This window comes from Triturus cristatus, chromosome 12, assembly GCF_964204655.1.
Source record: "Triturus cristatus chromosome 12, aTriCri1.1, whole genome shotgun sequence".
Classification (NCBI taxonomy): Eukaryota; Metazoa; Chordata; class Amphibia; order Caudata; family Salamandridae; genus Triturus; species Triturus cristatus.
In genome coordinates, this window is record NC_140595.1 from 662,015,043 (window position 1) to 662,028,995 (window position 13,953).

The 13,953-nt window shown below is 41.6% G+C and overlaps 12 non-coding genes across 12 annotated transcripts; 8 read left to right on the forward strand and 4 right to left on the reverse strand.

Annotated features, from left to right (window-relative positions):
• Window positions 1-674: 674 nt before the first annotated feature.
• TRNAI-UAU (transfer RNA isoleucine (anticodon UAU)) lies at window positions 675-769 on the reverse strand. The gene is made up of 2 exons: window positions 732-769; window positions 675-710 (listed from the first exon to the last, which is right to left on the reverse strand). It is a non-coding gene; the product is annotated as a tRNA-Ile (tRNA).
• Window positions 770-1,852: 1,083 nt separating this feature from the next.
• On the forward strand, window positions 1,853-1,924 carry TRNAT-UGU (transfer RNA threonine (anticodon UGU)). Its single transcript has one exon. It is a non-coding gene; the product is annotated as a tRNA-Thr (tRNA).
• A 1,174-nt stretch (window positions 1,925-3,098) lies between these two features.
• On the reverse strand, window positions 3,099-3,193 carry TRNAI-UAU (transfer RNA isoleucine (anticodon UAU)). Its single transcript has 2 exons — window positions 3,156-3,193; window positions 3,099-3,134 (listed from the first exon to the last, which is right to left on the reverse strand). It is a non-coding gene; the product is annotated as a tRNA-Ile (tRNA).
• Window positions 3,194-4,276: 1,083 nt separating this feature from the next.
• TRNAT-UGU (transfer RNA threonine (anticodon UGU)) lies at window positions 4,277-4,348 on the forward strand. Its single transcript has one exon. It is a non-coding gene; the product is annotated as a tRNA-Thr (tRNA).
• A 2,328-nt stretch (window positions 4,349-6,676) lies between these two features.
• Window positions 6,677-6,748, forward strand: TRNAT-UGU (transfer RNA threonine (anticodon UGU)). The gene has a single exon. It is a non-coding gene; the product is annotated as a tRNA-Thr (tRNA).
• A 2,250-nt stretch (window positions 6,749-8,998) lies between these two features.
• Window positions 8,999-9,080, forward strand: TRNAS-GCU (transfer RNA serine (anticodon GCU)). The gene has a single exon. It is a non-coding gene; the product is annotated as a tRNA-Ser (tRNA).
• Window positions 9,081-9,669: 589 nt separating this feature from the next.
• On the forward strand, window positions 9,670-9,741 carry TRNAT-UGU (transfer RNA threonine (anticodon UGU)). Its single transcript has one exon. It is a non-coding gene; the product is annotated as a tRNA-Thr (tRNA).
• A 1,174-nt stretch (window positions 9,742-10,915) lies between these two features.
• On the reverse strand, window positions 10,916-11,010 carry TRNAI-UAU (transfer RNA isoleucine (anticodon UAU)). The gene is made up of 2 exons: window positions 10,973-11,010; window positions 10,916-10,951 (listed from the first exon to the last, which is right to left on the reverse strand). It is a non-coding gene; the product is annotated as a tRNA-Ile (tRNA).
• Window positions 11,011-11,422: 412 nt separating this feature from the next.
• On the forward strand, window positions 11,423-11,504 carry TRNAS-GCU (transfer RNA serine (anticodon GCU)). Its single transcript has one exon. It is a non-coding gene; the product is annotated as a tRNA-Ser (tRNA).
• Window positions 11,505-12,093: 589 nt separating this feature from the next.
• TRNAT-UGU (transfer RNA threonine (anticodon UGU)) lies at window positions 12,094-12,165 on the forward strand. The gene has a single exon. It is a non-coding gene; the product is annotated as a tRNA-Thr (tRNA).
• A 1,174-nt stretch (window positions 12,166-13,339) lies between these two features.
• On the reverse strand, window positions 13,340-13,434 carry TRNAI-UAU (transfer RNA isoleucine (anticodon UAU)). Its single transcript has 2 exons — window positions 13,397-13,434; window positions 13,340-13,375 (listed from the first exon to the last, which is right to left on the reverse strand). It is a non-coding gene; the product is annotated as a tRNA-Ile (tRNA).
• A 412-nt stretch (window positions 13,435-13,846) lies between these two features.
• TRNAS-GCU (transfer RNA serine (anticodon GCU)) lies at window positions 13,847-13,928 on the forward strand. The gene has a single exon. It is a non-coding gene; the product is annotated as a tRNA-Ser (tRNA).
• Window positions 13,929-13,953: the final 25 nt, after the last annotated feature.

Consider the following 13,953-nt stretch of genomic DNA (forward strand, 5'->3'; position numbering starts at 1 on the left):
GAGAGAAAGGGAGAATAGGCAGACTTGCTTCAAAGATTTGGTGACTTTGGATGGGTGGGTTGAATGAAGAAGTGAACCTGGTTTCTGGGAAAGGAGTATCGAGATGAAGATGAGGAAAAGTGAACATGGACCACATTCATAGGTTAGAGAAATACATTTAATAGGTTGAATGGTTTTGAAAAGTGAACTTCGAGCAGTAATTGTTGGTTTTTAAACTGCAAAGAAATTAAAAATGAATGTGGGATTGGAGGCACACTCTGAACAGAAAAGCACCATAAGCTGCTATGGTGCAACTCAAGATGGTGAATAGAACCTTTAATATGATGATGCTCTTCTTTTGCTAGTTTTTTCGAGTCACCTTTTATTGTAAGTAGCTGATACAGCATTTTTTGCAGCTCTTCCGTTTATGATTATCATGTGAGAACACAGTTTTCATCATATTTATTATTCTACAAATGTATTTTTAAATGCACTGATGTGGTGTTTGCATGAAATGCAAGATGGCACATCATGGAATGTTTAAACTGAGCATCGCGGAGGATATGTGATATTTGGCACCCAGAGGAGTAGGACACGTAGATCCTATAAGAAGTAAAGACTCTCTAGCAAGGGCCGTCCATACTCTGAGTTTAAACTTTACTTTTTGTGAAATGGTTTATGAAAAACAACACGGCTGCTCCAGGTGAGGCTCGAACTCACAACCTCAGCATGGCTCAGTGCAAGTACTGCTGTATAAGTACCGCGCGCTAACCGATTGCGCCACTGGAGCTTTCTCTTTTCACATCTCCCCAGGTGAGCCATCTACAGCTGACCAAGTAGATGACAGACACTGCTCCATCATTCACTGTGCAAGATCGACTCACATGCTAGCATGTTATCATGACTATTAAAAATACAGTCCAAACGGAATAGATTCTATAATTGTCCTATAACATATGCTCTGTCTATTCAAAACCCCATAGAATTATATCTTGACAGTTCTGACAAAGTCTAGGGGAATCTTATGAATATTTGTAATTAGCACATAGTAAGAATTTCCCAAAAATGAAATGTAGGTCCCTGATTGGGGGAAGACGTGGAATGTGAGATCTTGCCTCAGCTGTTTTTTTCTTTTTTAGGTACAGTATATTGACACTTCAGTACCTTTTGTGAAGCAAGGTTTCAGATGGGGCTGTAGGGCAGACGAGGTGGCCGAGTGGTTAAGGCGATGGACTGCTAATCCATTGTGCACTGCATGCGTGGGTTCGAATCCCACCTTCGTCGGAAAGCCATCAGAGTCTCTTTTGATGGCCAGCATTTCTTGTAGTATAATTACACTCTCTTTCAAGACAGAGCCAGGATCCGCTAGATGGGATCATCTGACTGTTCCATATTAACAAATATGTCAAATAAAGTGAAGTATTTTGTGCGTAATAGAAATTAGATCTTTCATGGAGTTTCCAGAGGATTGCCTTTCACTCACTCCTGGCTTATGAACCAGTTTGGATAAATAGATTGATAAGAAAGCAGCTCTTACTCCTAAAGTTTAGGCAGTCTCAAATGAATGACTGTTAACATATGTCTGCCCCACAGAGACAGATCACTTCTAATAAGTGGGTTCTCTATATGTCACTGATTGCAGACATACTAACTAGAGCTATCGGTATGGTCTTGAATGCGAAAACTCTTATTTTCTCATATGAAAATGTAGTTTTTCATACTTCCAAAAAAAGTGCCTTAAGCATGGTCTTCAATGTGTGCGCGCACGTGGACATTCATATGCAACTACGTTTCCATACAGAGTCTCAAAATCATAGATATATTCATACCTCAGTAAGAATACATGTTGCAATTTACATCCTGTGTGCAGACTGGCCTTGTAGCTCAGTGGCAGAGCACTGGTCTTGTAAACCAGGGGTCATGAGTTCAAGCCTCATCAGGGCCTTTTTACATGAGTCTTTCTGTATGTTGTTTTCAAGTCATTCTTCCCTGGAGTCACACCTTGCTTTAGGATTGCTTATTGCCAAGCTTCCCTTTCCTGCTTTCATATTATCAAGAAAATATCATGAAGATCATTGAATTATAAATTATTGCCTCACCCCTTCCGATCGCCTGACGAACGCCTGACAAACGCCATTCTCACCCTGCCGGGCAAGCCCTGCCGGGCAAAGCCAAATAAGCCATGCATATTTACAGTTCCTTTGAAAGGCAGAGCGAGGACTAGGACCTCTGTTCCGACTGAATCTGCATCCACAGAAAGGATGTTATAAGGCCCTACAAATTTCACCAAGGAGATGTGAAAGTCTTCCCCCATAAAATACTTTTTTTCCCAGATACCCCGGCTCTTAGGCAAATGAGGTTACTCCTCAAAACCCCACCCCCACTCACCATAAATATCCTTCTCTCCTGCTGTCCATTCAAATGATACAAGGTATCTTGTACATAGAGAGAAAGGGAGAATAGGCAGACTTGCTTCAAAGATTTGGTGACTTTGGATGGGTGGGTTGAATGAAGAAGTGAACCTGGTTTCTGGGAAAGGAGTATCGAGATGAAGATGAGGAAAAGTGAACATGGACCACATTCATAGGTTAGAGAAATACATTTAATAGGTTGAATGGTTTTGAAAAGTGAACTTCGAGCAGTAATTGTTGGTTTTTAAACTGCAAAGAAATTAAAAATGAATGTGGGATTGGAGGCACACTCTGAACAGAAAAGCACCATAAGCTGCTATGGTGCAACTCAAGATGGTGAATAGAACCTTTAATATGATGATGCTCTTCTTTTGCTAGTTTTTTCGAGTCACCTTTTATTGTAAGTAGCTGATACAGCATTTTTTGCAGCTCTTCAGTTTATGGTTATCATGTGAGAACACAGTTTTCATCATATTTATTATTCTACAAATGTATTTTTAAATGCACTGATGTGGTGTTTGCATGAAATGCAAGATGGCACATCATGGAATGTTTAAACTGAGCATCGCGGAGGATATGTGATATTTGGCACCCAGAGGAGTAGGACACGTAGATCCTATAAGAAGTAAAGACTCTCTAGCAAGGGCCGTCCATACTCTGAGTTTAAACTTTACTTTTTGTGAAATGGTTTATGAAAAACAACACGGCTGCTCCAGGTGAGGCTCGAACTCACAACCTCAGCATGGCTCAGTGCAAGTACTGCTGTATAAGTACCGCGCGCTAACCGATTGCGCCACTGGAGCTCTCTCTTTTCACATCTCCCCAGGTGAGCCATCTACAGCTGACCAAGTAGATGACAGACACTGCTCCATCATTCACTGTGCAAGATCGACTCACATGCTAGCATGTTATCATGACTATTAAAAATACAGTCCAAACGGAATAGATTCTATAATTGTCCTATAACATATGCTCTGTCTATTCAAAACCCCATAGAATTATATCTTGACAGTTCTGACAAAGTCTAGGGGAATCTTATGAATATTTGTAATTAGCACATAGTAAGAATTTCCCAAAAATGAAATGTAGGTCCCTGATTGGGGGAAGACGTGGAATGTGAGATCTTGCCTCAGCTGTTTTTTTCTTTTTTAGGTACAGTATATTGACACTTCAGTACCTTTTGTGAAGCAAGGTTTCAGATGGGGCTGTAGGGCAGACGAGGTGGCCGAGTGGTTAAGGCGATGGACTGCTAATCCATTGTGCTCTGCATGCGTGGGTTCAAATCCCACCTTCGTCGGAAAGCCATCAGAGTCTCTTTTGATGGCCAGCATTTCTTGTAGTATAATTACACTCTCTTTCAAGACAGAGCCAGGATCCGCTAGATGGGATCATCTGACTGTTCCATATTAACAAATATGTCAAATAAAGTGAAGTATTTTGTGCGTAATAGAAATTAGATCTTTCATGGAGTTTCCAGAGGATTGCCTTTCACTCACTCCTGGCTTATGAACCAGTTTGGATAAATAGATTGATAAGAAAGCAGCTCTTACTCCTAAAGTTTAGGCCGTCTCAAATGAATGACTGTTAACATATGTCTGCCCCACAGAGACAGATCACTTCTAATAAGTGGGTTCTCTATATGTCACTGATTGCAGACATACTAACTAGAGCTATCGGTATGGTCTTGAATGCGAAAACTCTTATTTTCTCATATGAAAATGTAGTTTTTCATACTTCCAAAAAAAGTGCCTTAAGCATGGTCTTCAATGTGTGCGCGCACGTGGACATTCATATGCAACTACGTTTCCATACAGAGTCTCAAAATCATAGATATATTCATACCTCAGTAAGAATACATGTTGCAATTTACATCCTGCGTGCAGACTGGCCTTGTAGCTCAGTGGCAGAGCACTGGTCTTGTAAACCAGGGGTCATGAGTTCAAGCCTCATCAGGGCCTTTTTACATGAGTCTTTCTGTATGTTGTTTTCAAGTCATTCTTCCCTGGAGTCACACCTTGCTTTAGGATTGCTTATTGCCAAGCTTCCCTTTCCTGCTTTCATATTATCAAGAAAATATCATGAAGATCATTGAATTATACATTATTGCCTCACCCCTTCCGAACGCCTGACAAACGCCATTCTCACCCTGCCGGGCAAAGCCAAATAAGCCATGCATATTTACAGTTCCTTTGAAAGGCAGAGCGAGGACTAGGACCTCTGTTCCGACTGAATCTGCATCCACAGAAAGGATGTTATAAGGCCCTACAAATTTCACCAAGGAGATGTGAAAGTCTTCCCCCATAAAATACTTTTTTTCCCAGATACCCCGGCTCTTAGGCAAATGAGGTTACTCCTCAAAACCCCACCCCCACTCACCATAAATATCCTTCTCTCCTGCTGTCCATTCAAATGATACAAGGTATCTTGTACATAGAGAGAAAGGGAGAATAGGCAGACTTGCTTCAAAGATTTGGTGACCTTGGATGGGTGGGTTGAATGAAGAAGTGAACCTGGTTTCTGGCAAAGGAGTATCGAGATGAAGATGAGGAAAAGTGAACATGGACCACATTCATAGGTTAGAGAAATACATTTAATAGGTTGAATGGTTTTGAAAAGTGAACTTCGAGCAGTAATTGTTGTTTTTTAAACTGCAAAGAAATTAAAAATGAATGTGGGATTGGAGGCACACTCTGAGCAGAAAAGCACCATAAGCTGCTATGGTGCAACTCAAGATGGTGAATAGAACCTTTAATATGATGATGCTCTTCTTTTGCTAGTTTTTTTTGAGTCACCTTTTATTGTAAGTAGCTGATACAGCATTTTTTGCAGCTCTTCAGTTTATGGTTATCATGTGAGAACACTGTTTTCATCATATTTATTATTCTACAAATATATTTTTAAATGCACTGATGTGGTGTTTGCATGAAATGCAAGATGGCACATCATGGAATGTTTAAACTGAGCATCGCGGAGGATATGTGATATTTGGCACCCAGAGGAGTAGGACACGTAGATCCTATAAGAAGTAAAGACTCTCTAGCAAGGGCCGTCCATACTCTGAGTTTAAACTTTACTTTTTGTGAAATGGTTTATGAAAATCAACACGGCTGCTAAAGGTGAGGCTCGAACTCACAACCTCGGCATGGCTCAGTGCAAGTACTGCTGTATAAGTACCGCGCGCTAACCGATTGCGCCACTGGAGCTCTCTCTTTTCACATCTCCCCAGGTGAGCCATCTACAGCTGACCAAGTAGATGACAGACACTGCTCCATCATTCACTGTGCAAGATCGACTCACATGCTAGCATGTTATCATGACTATTAAAAATACAGTCCAAACGGAATAGATTCTATAATTGTCCTATAACATATGCTCTGTCTATTCAAAACCCCATAGAATTATATCTTGACAGTTCTGACAAAGTCTAGGGGAATCTTATGAATATTTGTAATTAGCACATAGTAAGAATTTCCCAAAAATGAAATGTAGGTCCCTGATTGGGGGAAGACGTGGAATGTGAGATCTTGCCTCAGCTGTTTTTTTCTTTTTTAGGTACAGTATATTGACACTTCAGTACCTTTTGTGAAGCAAGGTTTCAGATGGGGCTGTAGGGCAGACGAGGTGGCCGAGTGGTTAAAGCGATGGACTGCTAATCCATTGTGCTCTGCACGCGTGGGTTCGAATCCCACCTTCGTCGGAAAGCCATCAGAGTCTCTTTTGATGGCCAGCATTTCTTGTAGTATAATTACACTCTCTTTCAAGACAGAGCCAGGATCCGCTAGATGGGATCATCTGACTGTTCCATTTTAACAAATATGTCAAATAAAGTGAAGTATTTTGTGCGTAATAGAAATTATATCTTTCATGGAGTTTCCAGAGGATTGCCTTTCACTCACTCCTGGCTTATTAACCAGTTTGGATAAATAGATTGAAAAGAAAGCAGCTCTTACTCCTAAAGTTTAGGCCGTCTCAAATGAATGACTGTTAACATATGTCTGCCCCACAGAGACAGATCACTTCTAATAAGTGGGTTCTCTATATGTCACTGATTGCAGACATACTAACTAGAGCTATCGGTATGGTCTTGAATGCGAAAACTCTTATTTTCTCATATGAAAATGTAGTTTTTCATACTTCCAAAAAAAGTGCCTTAAGCATGGTCTTCAATGTGTGCGCGCACGTGGACATTCATATGCAACTACGTTTCCATACAGAGTCTCAAAATCATAGATATATTCATACCTCAGTAAGAATACATGTTGCAATTTACATGCTGCGTGCAGACTGGCCTTGTAGCTCAGTGGCAGAGCACTGGTCTTGTAAACCAGGGGTCATGAGTTCAAGCCTCATCAGGGCCTTTTTACATGAGTCTTTCTGTATGTTGTTTTCAAGTCATTCTTCCCTGGAGTCACACCTTGCTTTAGGATTGCTTATTGCCAAGCTTCCCTTTCCTGCTTTCATATTATCATGAAGATCATTGAATTATAAATTATTGCCTCACCCCTTCCGATCGCCTGACGAACGCCTGATAAACGCCATTCTCACCCTGCCGGGCAAAGCCAAATAAGCCATGCATATTTACAGTTCCTTTGAAAGGCAGAGCGAGGACTAGGACCTCTGTTCCGACTGAATCTGCGTCCACAGAAAGGATGTTATAAGGCCCTACAAATTTCACCAAGGAGATGTGAAAGTCTTCCCCCATAAAATACTTTTTTTCCCAGATACCCCGGCTCTTAGGCAAATGAGGTTACTCCTCAAAACCCCACCCCCACTCACCATAAATATCCTTCTCTCCTGCTGTCCATTCAAATGATACAAGGTATCTTGTACATAGAGAGAAAGGGAGAATAGGCAGACTTGCTTCAAAGATTTGGTGACCTTGGATGGGTGGGTTGAATGAAGAAGTGAACCTGGTTTCTGGGAAAGGAGTATCGAGATTAAGGGTGGGCGTAGTTCGCGAAGTAGCACTTCGCGAAGCTACGCAAAGTGAAGTTCGCACTACGCGAGCTACGCGTAGCACTTCGCGAACTGCGAAGTAACATGTTCGTACTGTGCAAGATGTTGTTTTCAATGATTGCACAGTGCGGACAAGCAACCGGCACTGTGCAATCATTGAAAATGGCATCTTGCACAGTGCGAGCTGTAGTTTTCTGCTGCTCGAGTAGATTTTTACTCGAGCTGCAGCTTTCTCAACGCGAACTGGTAGTTTCTCATCGCGAGCGGTCGCGAGCATACGCGACCCCTCGCAATGAGAAACCTGACCTTCTCGCGTTGGGAATCTCGCCGGGAGGTTTATTTTCCATGCTCGCGATCGCGAACAAGGAAAAAGTCTCGCCAGGATGTCATTTTGCTTGCTCGCGGTCGCCAACTTGACGTTGAGGACCGCGAGCAAGCAAAAAATGACCGCAGCACTACGCAACACTACGCTACGCGTGTTCGCACTGTGCTACGTGCAGTTCGCGTAGTGCGAAGTAGCGCGAACTTCGCAAACTACGCGAGCGTAGCGTAGTGCTTCGCCCAGGCCTAATCGAGATGAAGATGAGGAAAAGTGAACATGGACCACATTCATAGGTTAGAGAAATACATTTAATAGGTTGAATGGTTTTGAAAAGTGAACTTCGAGCAGTAATTGTTGGTTTTTAAACTGCAAAGAAATTAAAAATGAATGTGGGATTGGAGGCACACTCTGAGCAGAAAAGCACCATAAGTTGCTATGATGCAACTCAAGATGGTGAATAGAACCTTTAATATGATGATGCTCTTCTTTTGCTAGTTTTTTCGAGTCACCTTTTATTGTAAGTAGCTGATACAGCATTTTTTGCAGCTCTTCAGTTTATGGTTATCATGTGAGAACACTGTTTTCATCATATTTATTATTCTACAAATGTATTTTTAAATGCACTGATGTGGTGTTTGCATGAAATGCAAGATGGCACATCATGGAATGTTTAAACTGAGCATCGCGGAGGATATGTGATATTTGGCACCCAGAGGAGTAGGACACGTAGATCCTATAAGAAGTAAAGACTCTCTCAAGGGCCGTCCATACTCTGAGTTTAAACTTTACTTTTTGTGAAATGGTTTATGAAAATCAACACGGCTGCTACAGGTGAGGCTTGAACTCACAACCTCGGCATGGCTCAGTGCAAGTACTGCTGTATAAGTACCACGCGCTAACCGATTGCACCACTGGAGCTCTCTCTTTTCACATCTCCCCAGGTGAGCCATCTACAGCTGACCAAGTAGATGACAGACACTGCTCCATCATTCACTGTGCAAGATCGACTCACATGCTAGCATGTTATCATGACTATTAAAAATACAGTCCAAACGGAATAGATTCTATAATTGTCCTATAACATATGCTCTGTCTATTCAAAACCCCATAGAATTATATCTTGACAGTTCTGACAAAGTCTAGGGGAATCTTATGAATATTTGTAATTAGCACATAGTAAGAATTTCCCAAAAATGAAATGTAGGTCCCTGATTGGGGGAAGACGTGGAATGTGAGATCTTGCCTCAGCTGTTTTTTTCTTTTTTAGGTACAGTATATTGACACTTCAGTACCTTTTGTGAAGCAAGGTTTCAGATGGGGCTGTAGGGCAGACGAGGTGGCCGAGTGGTTAAGGCGATGGACTGCTAATCCATTGTGCTCTGCACGCGTGGGTTCGAATCCCACCTTTGTCGGAAAGCCATCAGAGTCTCTTTTGATGGCCAGCATTTCTTGTAGTATAATTACACTCTCTTTCAAGACAGAGCCAGGATCCGCTAGATGGGATCATCTGACTGTTCCATTTTAACAAATATGTCAAATAAAGTGAAGTATTTTGTGCGTAATAGAAATTAGATCTTTCATGGAGTTTCCAGAGGATTGCCTTTCACTCACTCCTGGCTTATTAACCAGTTTGGATAAATAGATTGATAAGAAAGCAGCTCTTACTCCTAAAGTTTAGGCCGTCTCAAATGAATGACTGTTAACATATGTCTGCCCCACAGAGACAGATCACTTCTAATAAGTGGGTTCTCTATATGTCACTGATTGCAGACATACTAACTAGAGCTATCGGTATGGTCTTGAATGCGAAAACTCTTATTTTCTCATATGAAAATGTAGTTTTTCATACTTCCAAAAAAAGTGCCTTAAGCATGGTCTTCAATGTGTGCGCGCACGTGGACATTCATATGCAACTACGTTTCCATACAGAGTCTCAAAATCATAGATATATTCATACCTCAGTAAGAATACATGTTGCAATTTACATCCTGCGTGCAGACTGGCCTTGTAGCTCAGTGGCAGAGCACTGGTCTTGTAAACCAGGGGTCATGAGTTCAAGCCTCATCAGGGCCTTTTTACATGAGTCTTTCTGTATGTTGTTTTCAAGTCATTCTTCCCTGGAGTCACACCTTGCTTTAGGATTGCTTATTGCCAAGCTTCCCTTTCCTGCTTTCATATTATCAAGAAAATATCATGAAGATCATTGAATTATAAATTATTGCCTCACCCCTTCCGATCGCCTGACGAACGCCTGACAAACGCCATTCTCACCCTGGCGGGCAAGCCCTGCCGGGCAAAGCCAAATAAGCCATGCATATTTACAGTTCCTTTGAAAGGCAGAGCGAGGACTAGGACCTCTGTTCCGACTGAATCTGCATCCACAGAAAGGATGTTATAAGGCCCTACAAATTTCACCAAGGAGATGTGAAAGTCTTCCCCCATAAAATACTTTTTTTCCCAGATACCCCGGCTCTTAGGCAAATGAGGTTACTCCTCAAAACCCCACCCCCACTCACCATAAATATCCTTCTCTCCTGCTGTCCATTCAAATGATACAAGGTATCTTGTACATAGAGAGAAAGGGAGAATAGGCAGACTTGCTTCAAAGATTTGGTGACCTTGGATGGGTGGGTTGAATGAAGAAGTGAACCTGGTTTCTGGAAAAGGAGTATCGAGATGAAGATGAGGAAAAGTGAACATGGACCACATTCATAGGTTAGAGAAATACATTTAATAGGTTGAATGGTTTTGAAAAGTGAACTTCGAGCAGTAATTGTTGGTTTTTAAACTGCACAGAAATTAAAAATGAATGTGGGATTGGAGGCACACTCTGAACAGAAAAGCACCATAAGCTGCTATGGTGCAACTCAAGATGGTGAATAGAACCTTTAATATGATGATGCTCTTCTTTTGCTAGTTTTTTCGAGTCACCTTTTATTGTAAGTAGCTGATACAGCATTTTTTGCAGCTCTTCAGTTTATGGTTATCATGTGAGAACACAGTTTTCATCATATTTATTATTCTACAAATGTATTTTTAAATGCACTGATGTGGTGTTTGCATGAAATGCAAGATGGCACATCATGGAATGTTTAAACTGAGCATCGCGGAGGATATGTGATATTTGGCACCCAGAGGAGTAGGACACGTAGATCCTATAAGAAGTAAAGACTCTCTAGCAAGGGCCGTCCATACTCTGAGTTTAAACTTTACTTTTTGTGAAATGGTTTATGAAAAACAACACGGCTGCTCCAGGTGAGGCTTGAACTCACAACCTCGGCATGGCTCAGTGCAAGTACTGCTGTATAAGTACCGCGCGCTAACCGATTGCGCCACTGGAGCTCTCTCTTTTCACATCTCCCCAGGTGAGCCATCTACAGCTGACCAAGTAGATGACAGACACTGCTCCATCATTCACTGTGCAAGATCGACTCACATGCTAGCATGTTATCATGACTATTAAAAATACAGTCCAAACGGAATAGATTCTATAATTGTCCTATAACATATGCTCTGTCTATTCAAAACCCCATAGAATTATATCTTGACAGTTCTGACAAAGTCTAGGGGAATCTTATGAATATTTGTAATTAGCACATAGTAAGAATTTCCCAAAAATGAAATGTAGGTCCCTGATTGGGGGAAGACGTGGAATGTGAGATCTTGCCTCAGCTGTTTTTTTCTTTTTTAGGTACAGTATATTGACACTTCAGTACCTTTTGTGAAGCAAGGTTTCAGATGGGGCTGTGGGGCAGACGAGGTGGCCGAGTGGTTAAGGCGATGGACTGCTAATCCATTGTGCTCTGCACGCGTGGGTTCGAATCCCACCTTCGTCGGAAAGCCATCAGAGTCTCTTTTGATGGCCAGCATTTCTTGTAGTATAATTACACTCTCTTTCAAGACAGAGCCAGGATCCGCTAGATGGGATCATCTGACTGTTCCATTTTAACAAATATGTCAAATAAAGTGAAGTATTTTGTGCGTAATAGAAATTAGATCTTTCATGGAGTTTCCAGAGGATTGCCTTTCACTCACTCCTGGCTTATTAACCAGTTTGGATAAATAGATTGATAAGAAAGCAGCTCTTACTCCTAAAGTTTAGGCCGTCTCAAATGAATGACTGTTAACATATGTCTGCCCCACAGAGACAGATCACTTCTAATAAGTGGGTTCTCTATATGTCACTGATTGCAGACATACTAACTAGAGCTATCGGTATGGTCTTGAATGCGAAAACTCTTATTTTCTCATATGAAAATGTAGTTTTTCATACTTCCAAAAAAAGTGCCTTAAGCATGGTCTTCAATGTGTGCGCGCACGTGGACATTCATATGCAACTACGTTTCCATACAGAGTCTCAAAATCATAGATATATTCATACCTCAGTAAGAATACATGTTGCAATTTACATCCTGCGTGCAGACTGGCCTTGTAGCTCAGTGGCAGAGCACTGGTCTTGTAAACCAGGGGTCATGAGTTCAAGCCTCATCAGGGCCTTTTTACATGAGTCTTTCTGTATGTTGTTTTCAAGTCATTCTTCCCTGGAGTCACACCTTGCTTTAGGATTGCTTATTGCCAAGCTTCCCTTTCCTGCTTTCATATTATCAAGAAAATATCATGAAGATCATTGAATTATAAATTATTGCCTCACCCCTTCCGATCGCCTGACGAACGCCTGACAAACGCCATTCTCACCCTGGCGGGCAAGCCCTGCCGGGCAAAGCCAAATAAGCCATGCATATTTACAGTTCCTTTGAAAGGCAGAGCGAGCACTAGGACCTCTGTTCCGACTGAATCTGCATCCACAGAAAGGATGTTATAAGGCCCTACAAATTTCACCAAGGAGATGTGAAAGTCTTCCCCCATAAAATACTTTTTTTCCCAGATACCCCGGCTCTTAGGCAAATGAGGTTACTCCTCAAAACCCCACCCCCACTCACCATAAATATCCTTCTCTCCTGCTGTCCATTCAAATGATACAAGGTATCTTGTACATAGAGAGAAAGGGAGAATAGGCAGACTTGCTTCAAAGATTTGGTGACCTTGGATGGGTGGGTTGAATGAAGAAGTGAACCTGGTTTCTGGAAAAGGAGTATCGAGATGAAGATGAGGAAAAGTGAACATGGACCACATTCATAGGTTAGAGAAATACATTTAATAGGTTGAATGGTTTTGAAAAGTGAACTTCGAGCAGTAATTGTTGGTTTTTAAACTGCACAGAAATTAAAAATGAATGTGGGATTGGAGGCACACTCTGAACAGAAAAGCACCATAAGCTGCTATGGTGCAACTCAAGATGGTGAATAGAACCTTTAATATGATGATGCTCTTCTTTTGCTAGTTTTTTCGAGTCACCTTTTATTGTAAGTAGCTGATACAGCATTTTTTGCAGCTCTTCAGTTTATGGTTATCATGTGAGAACACAGTTTTCATCATATTTATTATTCTACAAATGTATTTTTAAATGCACTGATGTGGTGTTTGCATGAAATGCAAGATGGCACATCATGGAATGTTTAAACTGAGCATCGCGGAGGATATGTGATATTTGGCACCCAGAGGAGTAGGACACGTAGATCCTATAAGAAGTAAAGACTCTCTAGCAAGGGCCGTCCATACTCTGAGTTTAAACTTTACTTTTTGTGAAATGGTTTATGAAAAACAACACGGCTGCTCCAGGTGAGGCTTGAACTCACAACCTCGGCATGGCTCAGTGCAAGTACTGCTGTATAAGTACCGCGCGCTAACCGATTGCGCCACTGGAGCTCTCTCTTTTCACATCTCCCCAGGTGAGCCATCTACAGCTGACCAAGTAGATGACAGACACTGCTCCATCATTCACTGTGCAAGATCGACTCACATGCTAGCATGTTATCATGACTATTAAAAATACAGTCCAAACGGAATAGATTCTATAATTGTCCTATAACATATGCTCTGTCTATTCAAAACCCCATAGAATTATATCTTGACAGTTCTGACAAAGTCTAGGGGAATCTTATGAATATTTGTAATTAGCACATAGTAAGAATTTCCCAAAAATGAAATGTAGGTCCCTGATTGGGGGAAGACGTGGAATGTGAGATCTTGCCTCAGCTGTTTTTTTCTTTTTTAGGTACAGTATATTGACACTTCAGTACCTTTTGTGAAGCAAGGTTTCAGATGGGGCTGTGGGGCAGACGAGGTGGCCGAGTGGTTAAGGCGATGGACTGCTAATCCATTGTGCTCTGCACGCGTGGGTTCGAATCCCACCTTCGTCGGAAAGCCATCAGAGTCTCTTTTGAT